The 17,574-nt window shown below is 34.9% G+C and overlaps 1 protein-coding gene across 4 annotated transcripts in view; it reads right to left on the bottom strand.

Annotated features, from left to right (window-relative positions):
* The window catches only part of LOC129247295 (fibronectin type-III domain-containing protein 3A), a 124,948-nt gene that overhangs the window by 43,553 nt on the left and 63,821 nt on the right, over positions 1-17,574 (bottom strand). The window contains exons 1-2 of one of the 4 annotated variants that reach the window (XM_054886363.1): positions 15,190-15,496; positions 11,468-11,665 (exon numbers count right to left, since the gene is read on the bottom strand). The exons of 2 other annotated variants lie outside the window; for them this stretch is intronic. The gene's annotated coding sequence lies outside the window, so the exon portion shown is untranslated. Of the gene's footprint in view, positions 1-11,467; positions 11,666-15,189; positions 15,497-17,574 lie in introns of those variants that run through there. One more of the 4 variants, XM_054886364.1, reaches the window with a different exon arrangement.

Genomic DNA, 17,574 nt, shown 5'->3' with positions numbered 1-17,574 from the left:
TATGCTGAAAACAGTCACCGACGCATCGTAGTCCCTTACCGCAGCCCCTAGAGAGCACAAAATTGAGCAAAACTCATCCCGTAGAAAACAACTGCGTTCTTTTAGTTACATATTTACACAATACATCGGTTTGTGTGCGTATGTGTTTAGTTGTATCTACACAATGGCCCTTATTATGGCAACATTCGATCTTCGACTGTAGTCGAAAGTGCTGATCGAACGAATTTTCATTTGGTATTATGATGCTCATTCGTTGAAGAATAGGACTATTGTGAATCTCGATCGCTCGACGCATTTACAATAGATAATTTTTCTCAGCTGATACAGCAAATCAAAATAAAAGAAAAAACCGATTGTGTTGAAATTCTTTGCTAACAACATTTTTAAAAGTTAAAAAAAGTATTTTTTGTGAAAATGAGTACAACGGAGTTGTGGTTCGACGATTCATCGGACGATGAAAGATTAGTGAACTAGCTATAAGTAGAAAACAGTTGAGGGGCGCATCCAACTCCCTAGAAATGGCTTCCACTGAGTAAGTTTAGAATTTTCAAAATGTGTTGACGTACTTAATACCTATTACAGAAATTTCCTTACATATTTTTATAGAACTTTAGATTATTTAAAGAGGCGTTTATGAACCTACTGTCCAGTACAGAAAACCAGTTGCAGCAGTGCACCCGACCCAAATCCATTCCAAATATATTAAAGCTAGCCACAATTCTGCGATTTTGTGCTCAGGGATCGTACCAATTGAGTATGGGTAATGAAGGTATGCTAGGACTTGCTCAACCCACTGTGTACAATAATGCTGAAGATATTAAAGTGGAGTCAAATAACTGAGTAGTAGAAAACATAAGAAATGAAATTTTGAGAATATTATAGAAAAATCTAAAAAGTATTAAATAGAAACCTTTTGTTATAAACCATTTTTGTTATAAATTTTCTTTATTCAATTATTCGTCATTCGAAAAAAAATGTATTTCAGTTCTTCTACGTATTTCAGCCCATACCTACCAAGGGAAAATAATCATGTATTTCTATAAACATCACAAAAAATCATCATTATTAAGCTTAATCCATTTTGCTGCCGTTTTCACTGGTGGTCCCAAGCAATTCAGCTTCGTTGTAAATTCATCCCATTTTTTTGCTGCTTGAACTTTGGTGCACATCCCTTTTGCGAATTGTGGATTCGCCTTTCTAATTGTTGTTTGGTACTCCCGACTTTCAACCTGCATAAAATTAACAAAATTAGTATATATTTATTATTTGGTTACTATAAAACCATAAATAATCGCAAACAACTTACACTTTAACAAGTTTTCCCACAATACGCTACACGATCGAAAGCAAAATTGCATTCGACTCTAAATTCGGTAAACAACGAAAATTTGGATAGGGTTGCACCGCTCATAATACCAAATTGACATTCGATTTTCGATCTTCGACAACCAGCGAATATCGAAGATCGAATGTAACTCATAATAGGGGCCAATGTTGCCATTGATAGTTTTGCTTACACACTTTTTCACACATCCGCGTTATCAGTTACAATTTTTCATTGTTTAACAAACGAAAGCCAAAATAGATGCAAATAGTTCATTTACCTATAATTAACATCATTCAACATTGTTCTTATGTTATTTTAACAAAAATTAAAATTTTTCCAAGTTTATTTTGTAAATTATTTCGAAATGTATTGTTTGGCAGCATTGTGTGATGAGAGAGCAATCCTGAGAGGAATTTTCAAAAATCCTGCGAAGAAATCTACGATACTACGATACGGAAGGGAAGTAATTTTTCATTTACATGGGGCTCTCATTAGTTTGATCGTAACAGCTGCCAGGGGACTTCGTTTACGTCGGTGACTGTTTGCAGCATTATAGTTCAGCCGTTTTGGTTTTATTTACATCATAAACTTTTGTGAAAAAAGTAAGATTTTGGGGAAAACACATGATTCTCCCACAACACCTCAGCAAATACAGGGCTTTCTATAAGGCGCATCTTGAGGTTGACAGGCTGTGTTGTCATTGTTGAGGGCTGCCTGTTAAATCGTTTTTTTATTATTCAGACAATAGAGCCAAATTAAGCAGCATGTGTGAATGATGGAAGTTTATTATGAACGATACCCCAACACTCCAAGGTTCCAAAGCGGTTTACCGTACGCAAAATCAAGAAGTTGAGCTAAAGTCATAAAACTGAGCACTCGGGGATTTTTGAAGTCGCTGATTACTGCCATTTTGAATTTGAAAAACTGACTGCCTCAAAGACACAAAATAATTTGCAATTCGACCTCAATCGCTTGACCTTAAAGGGTTAGCCCTATTTTATTCAAAGTGGTTTTTGGTACTTGTGTCAGATTCAAGCTTTAATTTGAGTATAGGTTGAAGTGTCCAACATGTGAGTTGTTGCGAACAGGTTCCACCCCTCTTAGTTATATTATTGTATGTAGTTTGGAATAATCTTTTTATACTTTTGGTATTTAACAGTGTGTTGTTCAAGTGGCCGCCGTAGCCGAATGAGTTGGTGCGTGACTACCATTCGGAATTCAAATCTCGGTGAAACACAAAAATGAAGAAAAAGTTGTTTCTAATAGCGGTCGTCCCTCAAGGCAACAGCAAACCTCAAAGTGTATTTATGAAAAAGCACCCCATAAAAAATATCTGTCGTTCGGAGTTGGCTTGAAACTGTAGGTCCCTCAATTTGTGGAACAACATCAAGACGCACGCCACAAATAGCAGGAGAAGCTCGACCAAACACTCAAAAAGGGTGTACGTGCCAATTATATATTTACTCGTATATATATATATATATATATGTTCAGTCTTTATTTCATTTGGAAATTAATTTGAAACAGATGTACCGGGTGTACAAAGTTTGGTAAAGACTTAAAAAGTGGTTTCAGATATACAGTATTTAGTTTAGAGTGGTCGGTGTCACGCACGTTCTGCATAAATTTTGCAAAAATCACACCTTTAGCTTTGTGGTCATCTTGTATATCATATTAAGCAATCTTTTCACATATAGATAGATGAACAGGCAGGCAGAAATGGCAGACATACATAGTTAAATTGATTCATCACTCTGAATTGCCTCAAGAGGATACAAACAACATCGACAAAGTGAGAAAAGTTATTATGCCTTAGCTCCATGTCTTTAACTGTCCTTCAAACACTTATGTATGTATGTATGATGCACATATCCAAAAAATAACAGATTTCAGTGTCACGCTACGTACGTTATAAGCAACCTAACTGAAGTAGATAGAGCTACAATTGTACCACAAGCATTCAAGCAATAAATAATAAAAATTTAAGGCGCCATTGTGCCTGAATAAAGCATTGACAATTCCAATTTATTTTTGACAACCGATTAGGGGTAGAAACTATTTTATATCAACACTTGTACACAAATATTACTTTATTATTTTATAGAAGAGAAGGAAGAAAGCTAATAACGGTAGCATAAAATAATGTGATGTTTTTTCTTATCAAAAACTTTGCTTTAGCAGAATGTGCTAGGCATCACTATCGCATCTTTCATCCATGTTATAGTTTTCGAGCAGAAAATTCATACCATCGCATTTAATTGCGCCAAATGAATCCCTTGCTATTGATCTAAAAAAATTTAAAGCAATTAAATTGAACGAAACAATAACACAGTGCGACATCAAAAATCAAACCGCACCGGACCTTTTTTTTCTGAAAATATACCTATTCAATAGCAAAACCCTCGCTGGGTTTTTAAAAGTTAGCTCGATTTTTTTTTTTATTGCGTTTTGAAGTTTTCTATTTTCATGAGATTTTGAAGTTTTACCTGTACGCTAAATTTGACTTATAAATCGACCTTTGTTTGATTTAATCGATTTATTTTGTCATAGCTTGATGCAGAAATTTCGTACATGTACAAATAAACTTATTTTGAGAAGAACCTATATCTCAATACGCAATTTTGAATACCAAAATTTCGAAAAATTGTATGTTTTTACCATTTTTTACTGTAATTATGAAAATAATTTTATACGTAACCACCCGCTTTTTCCAAAATTGCGGTCCATATGTCGCTAAAAATTCACTTTCTTCACCAACAATTGTCGACAGAATCAGATGAGCAAGGAGAGCGCTACCATCAAACTGCGATGCCATTTGAGTCAAGATACCGAGGAAAACGAGCTCCAGGTGCCATACTAGCCGAAATATGTTGGTGGAGTAAACATATTTTTCAATACGATCAGGAAGAAAATGAAGGAAAATGGAGTAACCAGGAGGAAAAAGAATATGAGGTAGAAGAAGAAGAGACAGGCATGGAATTCGTTACTGATGAATCTGATTACTCTGATAATGATGATGTTGAAATTCAATCATTGTCGAAAAGAGCTCGTCTCTAAGGTTTTAGTACGTAAAAATTCTTTATTTTAATAAAAAAAAAAAAAAATTAATTATAAGAATTCAAGTCTATATTCTTTTTACTTAATCTATTTAATATTTTTACCTACAGAGTTTTTAGATATTTAAAAAAAAATTTAAAGCAGAGTATAAAAAAATTATTTTTATGAAGATAAATCTTGTTAAAAATTTATTTTTTTAGAAAATAACAAACTTAAAGTTCAGGTTTATGTTTTTATCTTATAAATGACTTTTTTAGTACATTTTGCAACATTTTTGCTAAAAGAAATAGTGAGAAATTTTAATTAATATATTTTCATAATTACAGTAAAAAATGGTAAAAACATAAAATTTTGCGAAATTTTGGTATTCAAAATTGCGTATTGAGATATAGGTTCTTCTCAAAATAAGTTTATTTGTACATGTACGAAATTTCTGCATCAAGCTATGACAAAATAAATCGATTAAATCAAACAAAGGTCGATTTATAAGTCAAATTTAGCGTACAGGTAAAACTCCAAAATCTCATGAAAATAGAAAACTTCAAAACGCAATAAAAAAAAAAATCGAGCTAACTTTTAAAAACCCAGCGAGGGTTTTGCTATTGAATAGGTATATTTTCAGAAAAAAAAGGTCCGGTGCGGTTTGATTTTGATGACCCCAAAATTGTCGCACAGTGTAATAAGTAAAATCTCAACATATTACAAATACGTATGTACGCAAAGTGAAAATAGAGAAGTAAAAAAGGTCCATAAATTGATACCCTTTTCTGCCGAAAAAGTGAGGTAAATTCACTGACATCGCCCTATTGGCATTGCACCATGAAAACTTACCAGAAGAAGTTAAATAAAACAATTATGAGTAAAAAATACTTAAATAATTATAATTTACGCGTGCACTTTTGTTAGGTGTTTGGCCGAGCTCCTCCTCGAAGGTTCGCCATTGCCTGCCGAGGCCCCACTGATATTAGAAAAAACTTATGCTATAATTTTTATTATTTCAAGCACTTACGTGATGCCGAATGGTAGTCAAACCCATTCGACTAGGGCGGCCTCAATGGAATAATAATACAACTTCGGAGTAAATTAAAAGCTCTTACTAAAATTAACAGCAGAAGAAGATTATTTTAAAATTAGGCCTCAATAAAATAGAGTTCTTTGCGATCGCTCTACGAATAGGCATACCTAAACGACCATATCTAATGCATGTACTCGCCTGTTGGGAACTACAACATAGCCAGTGCATTCTCCTAGTTGAAGAACAACCGAACAAGAAGCTATACTTTCATTTTTCAATTCAATTCGTGTTTTGAAAAGTATTACAGCTTATCAAGTCGCCGAAATGTGGTGCATACTAAAAATCTATATGTCATTTATGAAAGTATTATGCACCCATAACTAGTCACTGCTTGGTATCATTTTTGAACTGGCAGAGTTATCGCACTGCATTCTTCAAAAATTATGCCGGTAACGGTGAACCGTATCGGTACTTGATACCAAACTATAGTCTGAATAACATGGCGTGGACTTGGACAATATATGGATTTAACACGACAGAGTCACTTGCCACACAGCGTATGAAACAATGAACAAATGCACGCATTATCCCTTACCTCACGAAACAAAGAGGCCATAAACTTATCCTGTATGGACAGAGCAGTCGTGGTGGGTATTTAACGTATACTGTGTCTTATAAATAAATGCCTTACACCTTTGTGACCTTTGATAAGGTACTTGTAAGAATAAAATATTTCATTTCATTTTTATAAGACCTGATTACACTTTTAATATACTGAGAAACGCAAGTCCTTAATTCATTAAGGCCACGTTTGCTATTGGCTTAATCCAAAATTAAGCATTGAAATTTGTTTGTTTTTATATCAAACATAGTGAAAGTGAACACATTTTTGAATTATAGTAGAATGCACATACTTCGCTTTTAGGTAATTGAATAACTGCTTGCCAATCATACACCGCCACAATCGCATCTTCTTTTTCTTGTCTCTTCTCGGAACCCATTTTCCTCAAGCAAGTGGTTTTTATGTGCAGCTTTGCTCTTCATTTCTTCTTCTCAGTAATGCATTGCTCACCCACATCTTTTGTTGGTACGAAAAGGGAGATATTGAAGTCTCCTGTAAAGGCTCTATAAGGAAATGTAGGAACAAAACGGATAGATTTTTTCTTTGCACAAAGTCTTGATGAAGGCTTGATATTGTTTTGCTTCCCTCAATGAATATTTTGGATGTATTTGTCGTCGTCTAATGGCTTTCGATTTTAGGCATTTTTTCAATAAACTCCCTAATTCCAGCTATTATGTCCTTATCGAGTTTTTTCTGTTTGCCGTGTGTGCCTTTTTTCAGATTACAATACTATACTGTTCGTATTAGCCGATCGTTGATATGACCTGTGTTTTTCAAAACTAATTTGCAAACGCAAAAACAGTGGTGCGTTCTAACGTATTCTTCAGGAAAGGCTCAATTTAGTCGCTGATGCGGCTGATTTCTTTCGCGTTTCTTTATTGCACAAATATATATGCATGTATGTATATCGTTTTTTTTTTGATAAACCAACGAACTTCACATTATGATAAATTTTGCAAAACTAAGACGTGTTGTGGTGAAAAAATAACGCGCCATAACAAATGGAGTAACGGCACATTTTGGTCTCAACCGCTAAATATTTCTACGAAACAAAATTTTCAAGGCAATCGGATATGCACATACATACATACATATGAAAATAATACACATACAGATATAAAAAAGTAATGCAGTACTTTTGAACAAAAATCAACAAAGCGGACGACTTACCGTACATAAGAGGTAAATCCGCTTTTTTAGTTCGATCAATTTGATTTTCATTTGCAATTTAGAAGCAAAATTATATACGAGTAATACTATATGCGCCAGTCCATTAATCATTCCCGATATTCTAAATCTGTTGTTCGTATTTCTTCAAAGCTTAAACATTATCCTACTTTGAACGTGAGTATTACAGACATGCGTAAACAGCATACTTATGCACTCTATAACTTCCCTAACGGACCTCTTATACCCAATTGGCGACCTTTTGAGCATTTCGTCGCCATTCCGTGTCATTTTTAGTTCCTCTTACAGCTTGACAGCAATCTACATGCATAGCTATTTACTCGTAGCTACATACATATATACATATATTCGTATGCATGTAAATACTAGTGTGCCTTGAAACTTAAAAAATTGTAGAAGCACCAGCGACAATGGTAGCAGAAAATGAACATGCCAACAATCTTCATACATATGCACATGCACACATGAAATACATATTGAACGAATACGTTTGCTCGTCTCTAAGTACAACACATTACTTTTATCTGTATTTTTCTTTTAGTTTTATTACTGGCATGAAAATCTCTATGCCAAAAATTGGCAAAACGCTGACAGTATACGCAACATCAAATAAGAACGTCAAGCTAATATTTTCGGGGGTAGAGCAGCAAACCATCAACAATATCCAACTTGCTAGGAGTCAGCACTTTTACACGCATACACGTGAAAACTCATTACTCAGAGTAATCGAGTAAAATAACGAAACTTGTGTGAGAAATATAAAAATGGGCAAAATGGGGTGGATAGAAATGAAGAATAAAAAGGTCGATGTATCTTTTTCAGTTCAATGGGAACACGAACTCATGTGCAAACGGTTGTTTGAAGGATAAAAGCGCGGTCAAGGGAATGCAATAATGCTGGTTGCCATGTGTAAACCATTGTCTAACCGCGGGCTTCCATCCCATTCGCTAATTCGTTGTTTTTGATTGGCCAACATTTCATGCACTTTTACAAAATTTCTTGTTTCTTGCTTCTCTTTATATGCATTGGTTTAAACAGCTCATTTGATTACTTTTGCAAATATCTCACAAATCAAAAAAACGTCACGTCAAGTGTACTTTTCGATTTGACTAAATAAGCTGACCTTCACCCATGCCCTCTAGTATTTCGGCGGCCAGTCTTCCTTTCAGTTTTGGATCAAATTTCACTTTTCATCGAATTTCGCCAACACCTGCCAGAAGCATAGCACTGGAAACTAGTATTCCCTGCTATCACGCCTCCTGTTTTTTTTACATATTCCCATGTTTTGTCCGAATATCCGCGTCCTCTTTGCTCACATCAAAACTTGTCTTCGCATATAAATACGTATGTACATGCGTGAGCTCATTTTCAAAATGTATTATCCTCACGTAAATAATCGTTTAGGCATATGCATACAAACACATGTACGAGTATATATGTACGTACATATGTTTGTACTATATTTTCTGTCTGCATTTTGGCGACGCACTGCTGCAGAGTCCATTTCTATCGCTGCTGATTCCACTTTTTAGACTGGTTGCTAGCGTTTTCTTCCTTCCATTCAGCAGACATTTTCTCAATTTAGTCAGATGAAGCGATTCGTCGCCGAGCGATGCCAATATAAAGACACATGAATATACTGTAGAGCAGCATTGTGAAAAGCAAATAACCAAATTGCATAACAACAAATATCCCAAACATCGCATTATATCCTCGTATTAACCCGAAAAAGACGAATAAATTCTTAAATTCTGGGCGATAGACTTTTAATTTTCAAATTTAAATTATGCGAATATGTAGGTACATATGTACATATGTATGTATATACTTACATTTGAGGAACGTAATTTGCTTTTGATAATGCCACTTTCGGCTCGATATGTTCTTCTGCCGAACGACACGGAGTTAATCAAGCCATTATAAAATGGATATATTCCATGCTCTCTGAGAGGCTGTTAACCGCTGGTGGGAGCTGTGCCGAACAAATCACAGTCAGGGTCAAGCAAGGATGTCCCCAAGGGGGTGTTCTTTCTCCGCTGCTGTGGTGCTTCGTCGTAGACTCTCTATTAGTGGCGATGCAGGAACTCGGTTTTCACGTCCAAGCATATGCGGACGACGTCTGTGCGCTAACATCGGATAAATCCTTAAGGAGGCTTTGCACGAAAGTGCAGAGGATTCTTGACAAAATCGATGACTGGTGCATGAGACAAGGTCTTTCCGTTAATCCGAACAAAACAACCATAGTCTTGTTTACGAGAAAACGGAAATTGGAAGGACTCAGTCTTCCAACACTGAAAGGTGTGACACTTGGTCTTTCCAACGAAGTTAAATATCTAGGAGTAATCTTGGATAAGAAGCTGACTTGGAAGACACGCGTTTCACGGAAGGTGAATCGTGCATTGAAGATTTTTCAGCAATGCCGTAGAGCCTTTGGCAAAACCTGGGGTCTGAAACCTGCTGTGGTCCTATGGATATACACAGCACTTATCAGACCAATCATCACTTACGCTTCTGTGGTCTGGTGGCGACGAAGCATGGTTAAGTCCACAATCCGGGAACTATACAGTCTGCAAAGAAGTGTATGTTTATGCATCACGGGTGCCAGAGTACAACCTCTGGTGATGCCCTAAAAGCTAAGCTTGATTTGCTCCCCCAGGGTCACAAAATCCAAATTTTTTTTCTTCACTCATCTTATAGTAAATCATTTCAAGAATGTTGTTTATAGCCTTTGTAGGCACTCTACCTCGAATGCGGAGCATCGATAATTTTTCAGAGTCATTTTTTCAAACGCGTTTTTCCCGAAACGACTTCTTAAAAGTCGGTGCCAATCACAGCTCCGAAACTATTCAACCGATTCTTTTCAAATTTGGCACACGTTTTCTAAATCAAAAATACCTCCCCCCCCCCCCCCCACTGTTTTTTTTTTATTTTTTTTTTTTATAGTTGTTTTTCACTTACAAATATGGCGAAATTTTTCGCCAAAAATGCTCGTTTTACGTTTTTTTGCCACCAAAACTACAAAAATGAAAAAACAAAATTTTATTAATGGGGGGGGGGGAGCATTACGTCATACTTTAACTGAAAAATTCGACTTTTTTAGTTTCAGATGATTCTACGACGAATGCCGATTGGCACCGCAGAGCACCTCTCGAAAGACATATCTCCAAAAAAACTCTGTCATGGGCTTATTTGTCAATATTTTATTATTAATATTTTTTAAAAACTTATTGAAAAGATGTACAATAACATGCAACTGATTTTATTAAAGTATCTTAAGCCATATTTCTGTAAAAAATTCAAAAAAAAAGTGAGAATAAGCAGATGCAGATGGTTTTAAAGTGCTTGAATGCACTCTTATGTCTAGAGACATCACCATTGAAATTCAAAGTCACAATCTTGAGTGAATGGGAAAACAGGATTAGAAGTTTCTTCATCATTTTCTTTCATCAGGGGAAAAAAGTATGCAACTTTTTTCACCGAAAGAGAAAAAATCGACTCAAATGTTGCTGATCGATATTGAGAGAAAAACTGTCTTAGAGAACACGTTTCTACATTCAATTATTGAAAGCACCGATTTCGAATATTTATGTTCATAAATTTATGTAAAAAAATTTTAGTTGTCTTCAAAGATCAGCAGCTTAAATCGTAACAGAAAAACTAAAAAATAACAATTTAACTAATGCAGTCAACAAATCTTGTTCATTCTTAGATAAGACCAAATTCAATGCGAATACTCTGTTTGGCAGGGGTTTACAAAGTTTTTTATTAATTCTTTAATGTTACACAATGTACTAAAATATATCAAAATAAGTAACTGAATTATCGGTTTTTAATAACGACCAGAATTACAAGGATACATATTGACTACTTCTTTACCTCATACTAGGGCTGGAATAGTAAATTTGAGCTGTGCTCCTTTATGTGTTTTTATAAATGAAAGAGCCTACAGTTTTATGCTGCCTTCAAATGGCATACTGTTGAAGAGCTTTTTCATAGTAGAAGTACACTCTAGGTATGTTTGCTGCCGAAAAAAACACTTTTTTTTATGTTTAATGCCCACATTTGGATCGAACCTAGGCAATATACAAAAATATACCCGAAAATAAATTTTTGAATATTTACTTAATTATTGCTTATCTACTAAATGGCGAATTATTATACTCGTATGTATAATATTTAGATGTGCACGAATGTAATGAATGCGGAATAGTCCTCGTTGTCCAACTTTTAAAGATATACCGTTATCGGTTATACTCACGTTTAATAAGAGTTATTTGCTAGTTTTGTATTATATTTAAATCTGGTTTATATGACTTTCCTCACTACCGTGAATTGTTTTTCAAGGTACACACAACTACATACACACATATCCACGTATATGTTGACGTTTAATTGTATATATTGAAATGTCATAATAAGTGTCGTCAATGCATAAGTCAAAATATATTATCAATATCTAATAAAGAAATGAATATTCCGTCGAATTAATTTGTATTAAATATTTGATTTAGGGAAGAGGCGAGAAAAGGAATTTCAAAGCATATGAAATACATACTTCGAAGAAACACTAGCGGGAGCGATTAAAGGGGAAATATTTGGCAATGCAATGCCATCGCGTGGCATCAACAAAGCTGAGAGGGGTTTGATGATCTTATAAATCACTATTTTGTTATATTTATTACGGCATACTACAACATAGTTTTTTTTAAATCGTATGTTTTCAATTTTATATAATATAGTTTTAAACACTTTTATTCTTCATTGCATTTCTCTTTTTCACCTTTTTCACCTTTATCACTTTCAAATTAATGTTTTCTTATTATTGTTTTTATTTTTCATGTATGGGAACTCTGGAACCCTGGTGCAATTTATTTGTGAACAAAAACTATATTTACATATGCTTTAGTTTCTAATGTCATTGAGTTATTAGTCCATTAATGCTTTTCTTACACTTGACGTTTGCCAAATCCGCCTAGGGTTAACTATTGCCACGCACTTTACTAAAAAATACACAAATAAATGAAAACGTGAGCAAATATTTAAATACATACATATGTACTTGGGTATGTATGTACAAGGTGTGATTTCTAATGAACGAATAATGCATAATAAAAACGAGGTTTGTTACTTGTGTTTGCGTTACTTTAATTTTAATTTAATTTATTAATGTTTTCTAAATCAGCCGAGCGATAAAATTAAATAATTGACAGAAATTATTAGGAAAATGTATCTTATCCTTCAAACTCTTAACTATGAAGCTAATACTTTTAACAGATTGAAATTCATGTAGAAGCAATCAAGGAAATGTGTTGAAAGAATGTTGAGTTCGAAAACGTTTACGCCTGACCGGCGTATGTGCATATGTTTGAAATAATATAAAATTGTTTATATTTACATAATTATAACTTATGGTTAGACCGTCTTGGTAATAATTGTTATTGTACATACATACATATACATATGTACATACTATATACTGCTTGGTTATATATGGACATGCCTTAGCTCGTTATTTTGTGCTTTTTTGGAAGTTTTTGTTTCCCGAGCTAAAATATTCATACGCTCTTGTATACAAGTACAAACCCTCTCAGATAAAGATTCAGATTCTACTAGATTTGTTGTGGTTGTCTGTCGTCAATTCGTTTTCTTTCGTTTCTCATTTATGCCTTCCGAAAATATTTGTGTATCTAAATACATATGCACATATAACAGAAATGCAGCAATCGGTCGTGTGTAGTTTAATGGTGGGCACAGGTAAAGCTAACGGCAGAAATAATTTCCAATATCTAAATTACTCAACTCGTGCTTGAGCGTTCCTCATATCTCTTGTTCAATACAAAGTTATTTATGTGTACCTTCTTCATGGTAGCAGCCCTCACTATTGGTTTAGTTCCAAAATAGGCAGTTAAGCTATTTTATTAATATTCGTTTGCGCCTTTGTTTTGTTTTTATTTGGTTTGTGTATTGGTCAGTATACATACATGCATACATAAGCACAAGCAATAACACATCCAAGTCACCCTTGAATCCTCTGATATTACATTTGTGTTTACTCTCTTGAACTATGCTTCTTCTAAACTAATTGGTGGACGTGGAAGATTTTTTTATTTTTGTTAAGTTTTTTATGACTACTGCCTATGGTATTATTTACTTTCTTCGTCGAAATTCAATTTTTTATATGTAGTTTCTATAAAGCACTCCTCTTATTGACCATTCCTAATACTCAAATCACTACAAGGAAGCTCATGCATGTGCGTATATATATGTATGTACATACCTATGTATGCACAAAGAACAGAAACAAATGAAAACTTGGTCAGGCACTACTACCTATCACATCGTCTACAAATTGGGTTAGTGGGTGGGAATATGCTAGAAATTAGATGCAGTAGCAGTTAAAGCGCATATTTTAAACTAACTGCTTTAAAATGAAATAACTGGATATTTGCCGTTATTTTGAAACAATTGGGACTAGTTGTGTTCAAAATAAGGTACTTTCTATTTTATAAGTGATCTGAAAAGAGATTTGTTACCTCATGCCTTCTCCTACACACCACCTAAATAATGTCACTATAATATCCATCGACCAAGTCACTTTTTCAATAATTTATTCATTCTCTTTTACTCGGCAACTTACATAGATAAATTCATACATATAAACTTTTTACACATCAACCAGTTTTTCAGTCGCTCACTGTTCGTTTCTGTCAGTAAAATCGTTAGCTATAAGGCGAACAACTTTACAACTTCTTTGCTCATCCGCATTATAAATACAAATACTTGTTCATTTAATATCTCTCTCACAGCCTTAAACCCCGAAGCTCCCTATTTAGTTCACTTAAGCATTCAACGCTCAATTGACTTCTTTTTGCCATGCGTCAGCGTCCCATATTTCTCTTTTTTCATCTCATTTTAAAATTTTTGTGCACCTAATAATTTTGTATATGTATATACAGTATGTACAATTGTAAGTATGATTGATTTCGATTTGATGGCTATTTTCATTCTTATTTTTATGCTGCTTTTACAATAGTTCTTTCTAGGTACCAGATTGATTTTAATTTTTTTAGTTCTGTTCTTTTTTATTATAATTTACAATTTTTCCAAATACTCGACACAATTCCCGCACCGGAAATCACAATTGAAATCGTGAATTCTGTAATCTGCTGCTGCTGTCGATGCTGCTCGCTTTGGCAATCAGCTAGTTAGGCAAGCGAGCCAGCCGCACCATCCACACCAGCCGCACGCTAAGCGGGTCACAGTTATCGCTCACTGTACATGTGTTCGCCCCTGTATCAGGCAACGTATGCATGTGACGATATTACACCGCGCCCTGCCGCCTATTTGCCCCCTTTTAGAAAGCGAGCCGAGTGAATCCCCTATGCCAAGTTGGGGAAATAAAGAAAGCGACTACTTTCGAGTGTGTTCATTAAATCTAGTGTCCGACTCGCCACTCATTTTCTTCGCATCGATTATGCCTTGCTTCTTGCATTCTTTGCATTTTCTAAATATTTTTCATTTCACTCAAAAGCCATGTATGTAGTTATATGTATATGTATATAAGTATGTATAATTATGCATAAGTATGCAAATATGTAAATATGTATGTAGGTAAGCGATTCTGTATTTTTATTCTTCTTCAGTTGTTTTTTGCGCTGATTTATTATTTATTCACCTTTTCGATCAGTGATTTCATTGCACAATTTTCACAATTTGAAATTTCACACCCCACCACAATGAAGAAATCTGAAGAAAATTACGTGTCACTGATTGGTTTTTTTTCTCGCTCGCTTTGTCCGAAACTGGAATTTCATATGCGAATTCTCATTTAACAATTCGGCCTTTCATTGCATTCCTCTGCTTTGCGCTGCCAATTCGCAAGTATAAGGAAAGTTGTGTTAACCAAAGCTTTTTATCAAACGTACATAATTTGTATTCAGTTGAATAAATACAAATTTTGAAAAATCTTCTTTGTTTTACCTATTAGCACATGTTCCAAAATTTTATATGAATTTTAATCATTGTTTTTTTATTGCATTGCAGTTGGCTGCTTTTATATATTTCACTTTTCATATGTATTTCATTTATATTTATTTATATATATGCAATATTAGTCGATTATGTATAAGTAATTGAATTGTATGGACTTGGAGGAAAAAGAAAAATCGCGCCGCTTTCCATAATTCGCTTAAACCGTTCGGTTTGAATGTTAGAATCGGACTATTCGCTTCAGACTTGAACGCACCACTTTGGCACGTCTTCCAAACAAATGAGCGAGCAATGAACGGCGGCCGCACTGCCTATCTTTTCAACTACCATATTTACTCAACGCATATTTAATACATCCAACCCACCAACCAAGCTAGCAGCGAGTGAGATAGCGAACGAACGAACCTACCACCATCCACCAAACCAGACCAACCATCCAGTTATGGCAGGCTGTTGCGGCAGTCCAGCAAACCGATCGGTAGCACCGCCATCACATCTATCGCCTTCCGCCCACTCGTTGTTCCCTTGACAAAGTCCCGATTTACACAAGGAGACATCTGGAAGGGAGACACTGGAAATTCTCTTTTGATGTTTCATTCGCGTACACACGGGCATAAATGTTTCCGCGACATTTTGACATTTAATACTTTAGCATCGTCTGGTTCTTATGTATTCTAGCACGCGCTTACGTGTAAAGCAGAGCGCGTTCGACAACACTTTCTTAAATATATGAATGAAAAATGCAAACTGGTTAAATAATAAATAATTTGTTGTTTTTTTTTATTGAAATATATTTATAAATTCTTATACTTGAATAAAAAAAAATTAAATTAAAAATACTTCATATGTAAATAATTAACTTAAAATTAACTTGAGTATCTAGAAATGCAGGGAAAAATTAGAAATCGACATAAACATGTCCCATAACTATTTTAAATTATACCTACTTTACTAGCAAAAATAATCGTGCATTTCCCGAGCAGCGTTCGGATGTTTGTCATCGTTGTTATCTTCCGTTTGATTGAAAACCAACACATAACTTATGGCCTTTGGTGACGGTCAACATTGTTTGACAAGCACTTTATATGTGTGCGTGTCGGCTGATTGACGCTAATATCAAAAATTTTTGATTTTCATCATTCAAAAGCCGACAACAAGTATGTGTGACACGACGACACCCGACTGCACTAACACACACAAAGCTCAGTCAAGCATGCTGGAACGTCTCCCGAGGCCATTAGAACTTTCTTCCACAAAAGAAGAAAACGAATGAAGCAACTGTCAAAAATTGCTTTAAGATAAGAAATACGAATAAGAAGAGCAAAGCGTGTCGCCGAGTACGGGAGACAAAATCCCTTCTCTCTTCCCCGACCGTCCTTCGCCCTTGAACAAAATGTTTCCCTTCCAGATGTCTCCTCGTGTAAATCGGGTCTAACAAGTTGTAATATGTGACAGCCACTGAGAGAACACGTACACTTACCAGTTTGCTGAAATTGCAGAAATACGACAGCCGAACCTGTTTTCTTTGTTGCGGCCAGCGACATTTCAAGACTGTATGTTGCTATTGGATTGGCGCTGTTATGGAATTTTTGGCGTTTTAACTGGAATTTTCTTGCGAAGTAAAAATTAACTCTCAACCTCTAACTTCTCTTACCCTTGCTTCATTCTTATACTCTCGTTGAGCTGGTACATATGTAAGTCACGTATGTATATATGTATGTACATAAGTTTTGCGGGTGTAGGGAAATGTATGAGGAAAGTAGCTGTGTACGCGCATTGCAATACTCTCATGCACTTACACATACCACACGGATATCAAAACAACTCCGGCTCAGAGAATGGAATCAAAAACCAACGAATACAACCGTCAGCTGAGAAATGGCCGGCACAGTCAGACCGGCGAACACCTCGGCATTCGTCAGTCAGCTGCTGTTCCAGAGTGCTGAGAGCCTTGACTTTTACAAGTAGAAGAGTTTGATGAGTGCCACATTGGAGAGCAATGGGGACCATGTAATGGAAAATGAACATTTCTATTTATGCCTAATTTGTTTATGAATTGTACCTCTATACCATATACACATACTATACCATACATCTGCAATTAAACACAATGAATATAAGTATGAATGTGCATACATATGTATGTATGTATAAAATAGTTCGCTTCTTTATATTAATTATAAACGACTTTTTGGGAAGAACATAGTATTTTTGAAGCTTGGAAAAATATCAAAAAAAAAAATTTAATTCTCTATTTTATTTTTCATTGCGGTATTTCACCATTTTGTTTTGTTGGGCATCTTTGTCATTCGTAATTACGTAAGAACCAAGTTTAAACGATTTGTGATGCGCGAGGCGATTAATTTAATTTATTAT

This window comes from Anastrepha obliqua, chromosome 5 (assembly GCF_027943255.1).
Source record: "Anastrepha obliqua isolate idAnaObli1 chromosome 5, idAnaObli1_1.0, whole genome shotgun sequence".
Lineage (NCBI taxonomy): Eukaryota > Metazoa > Arthropoda > Insecta > Diptera > Tephritidae > Anastrepha > Anastrepha obliqua.
This window is presented reverse-complemented; position numbering and strand designations above follow the sequence as displayed.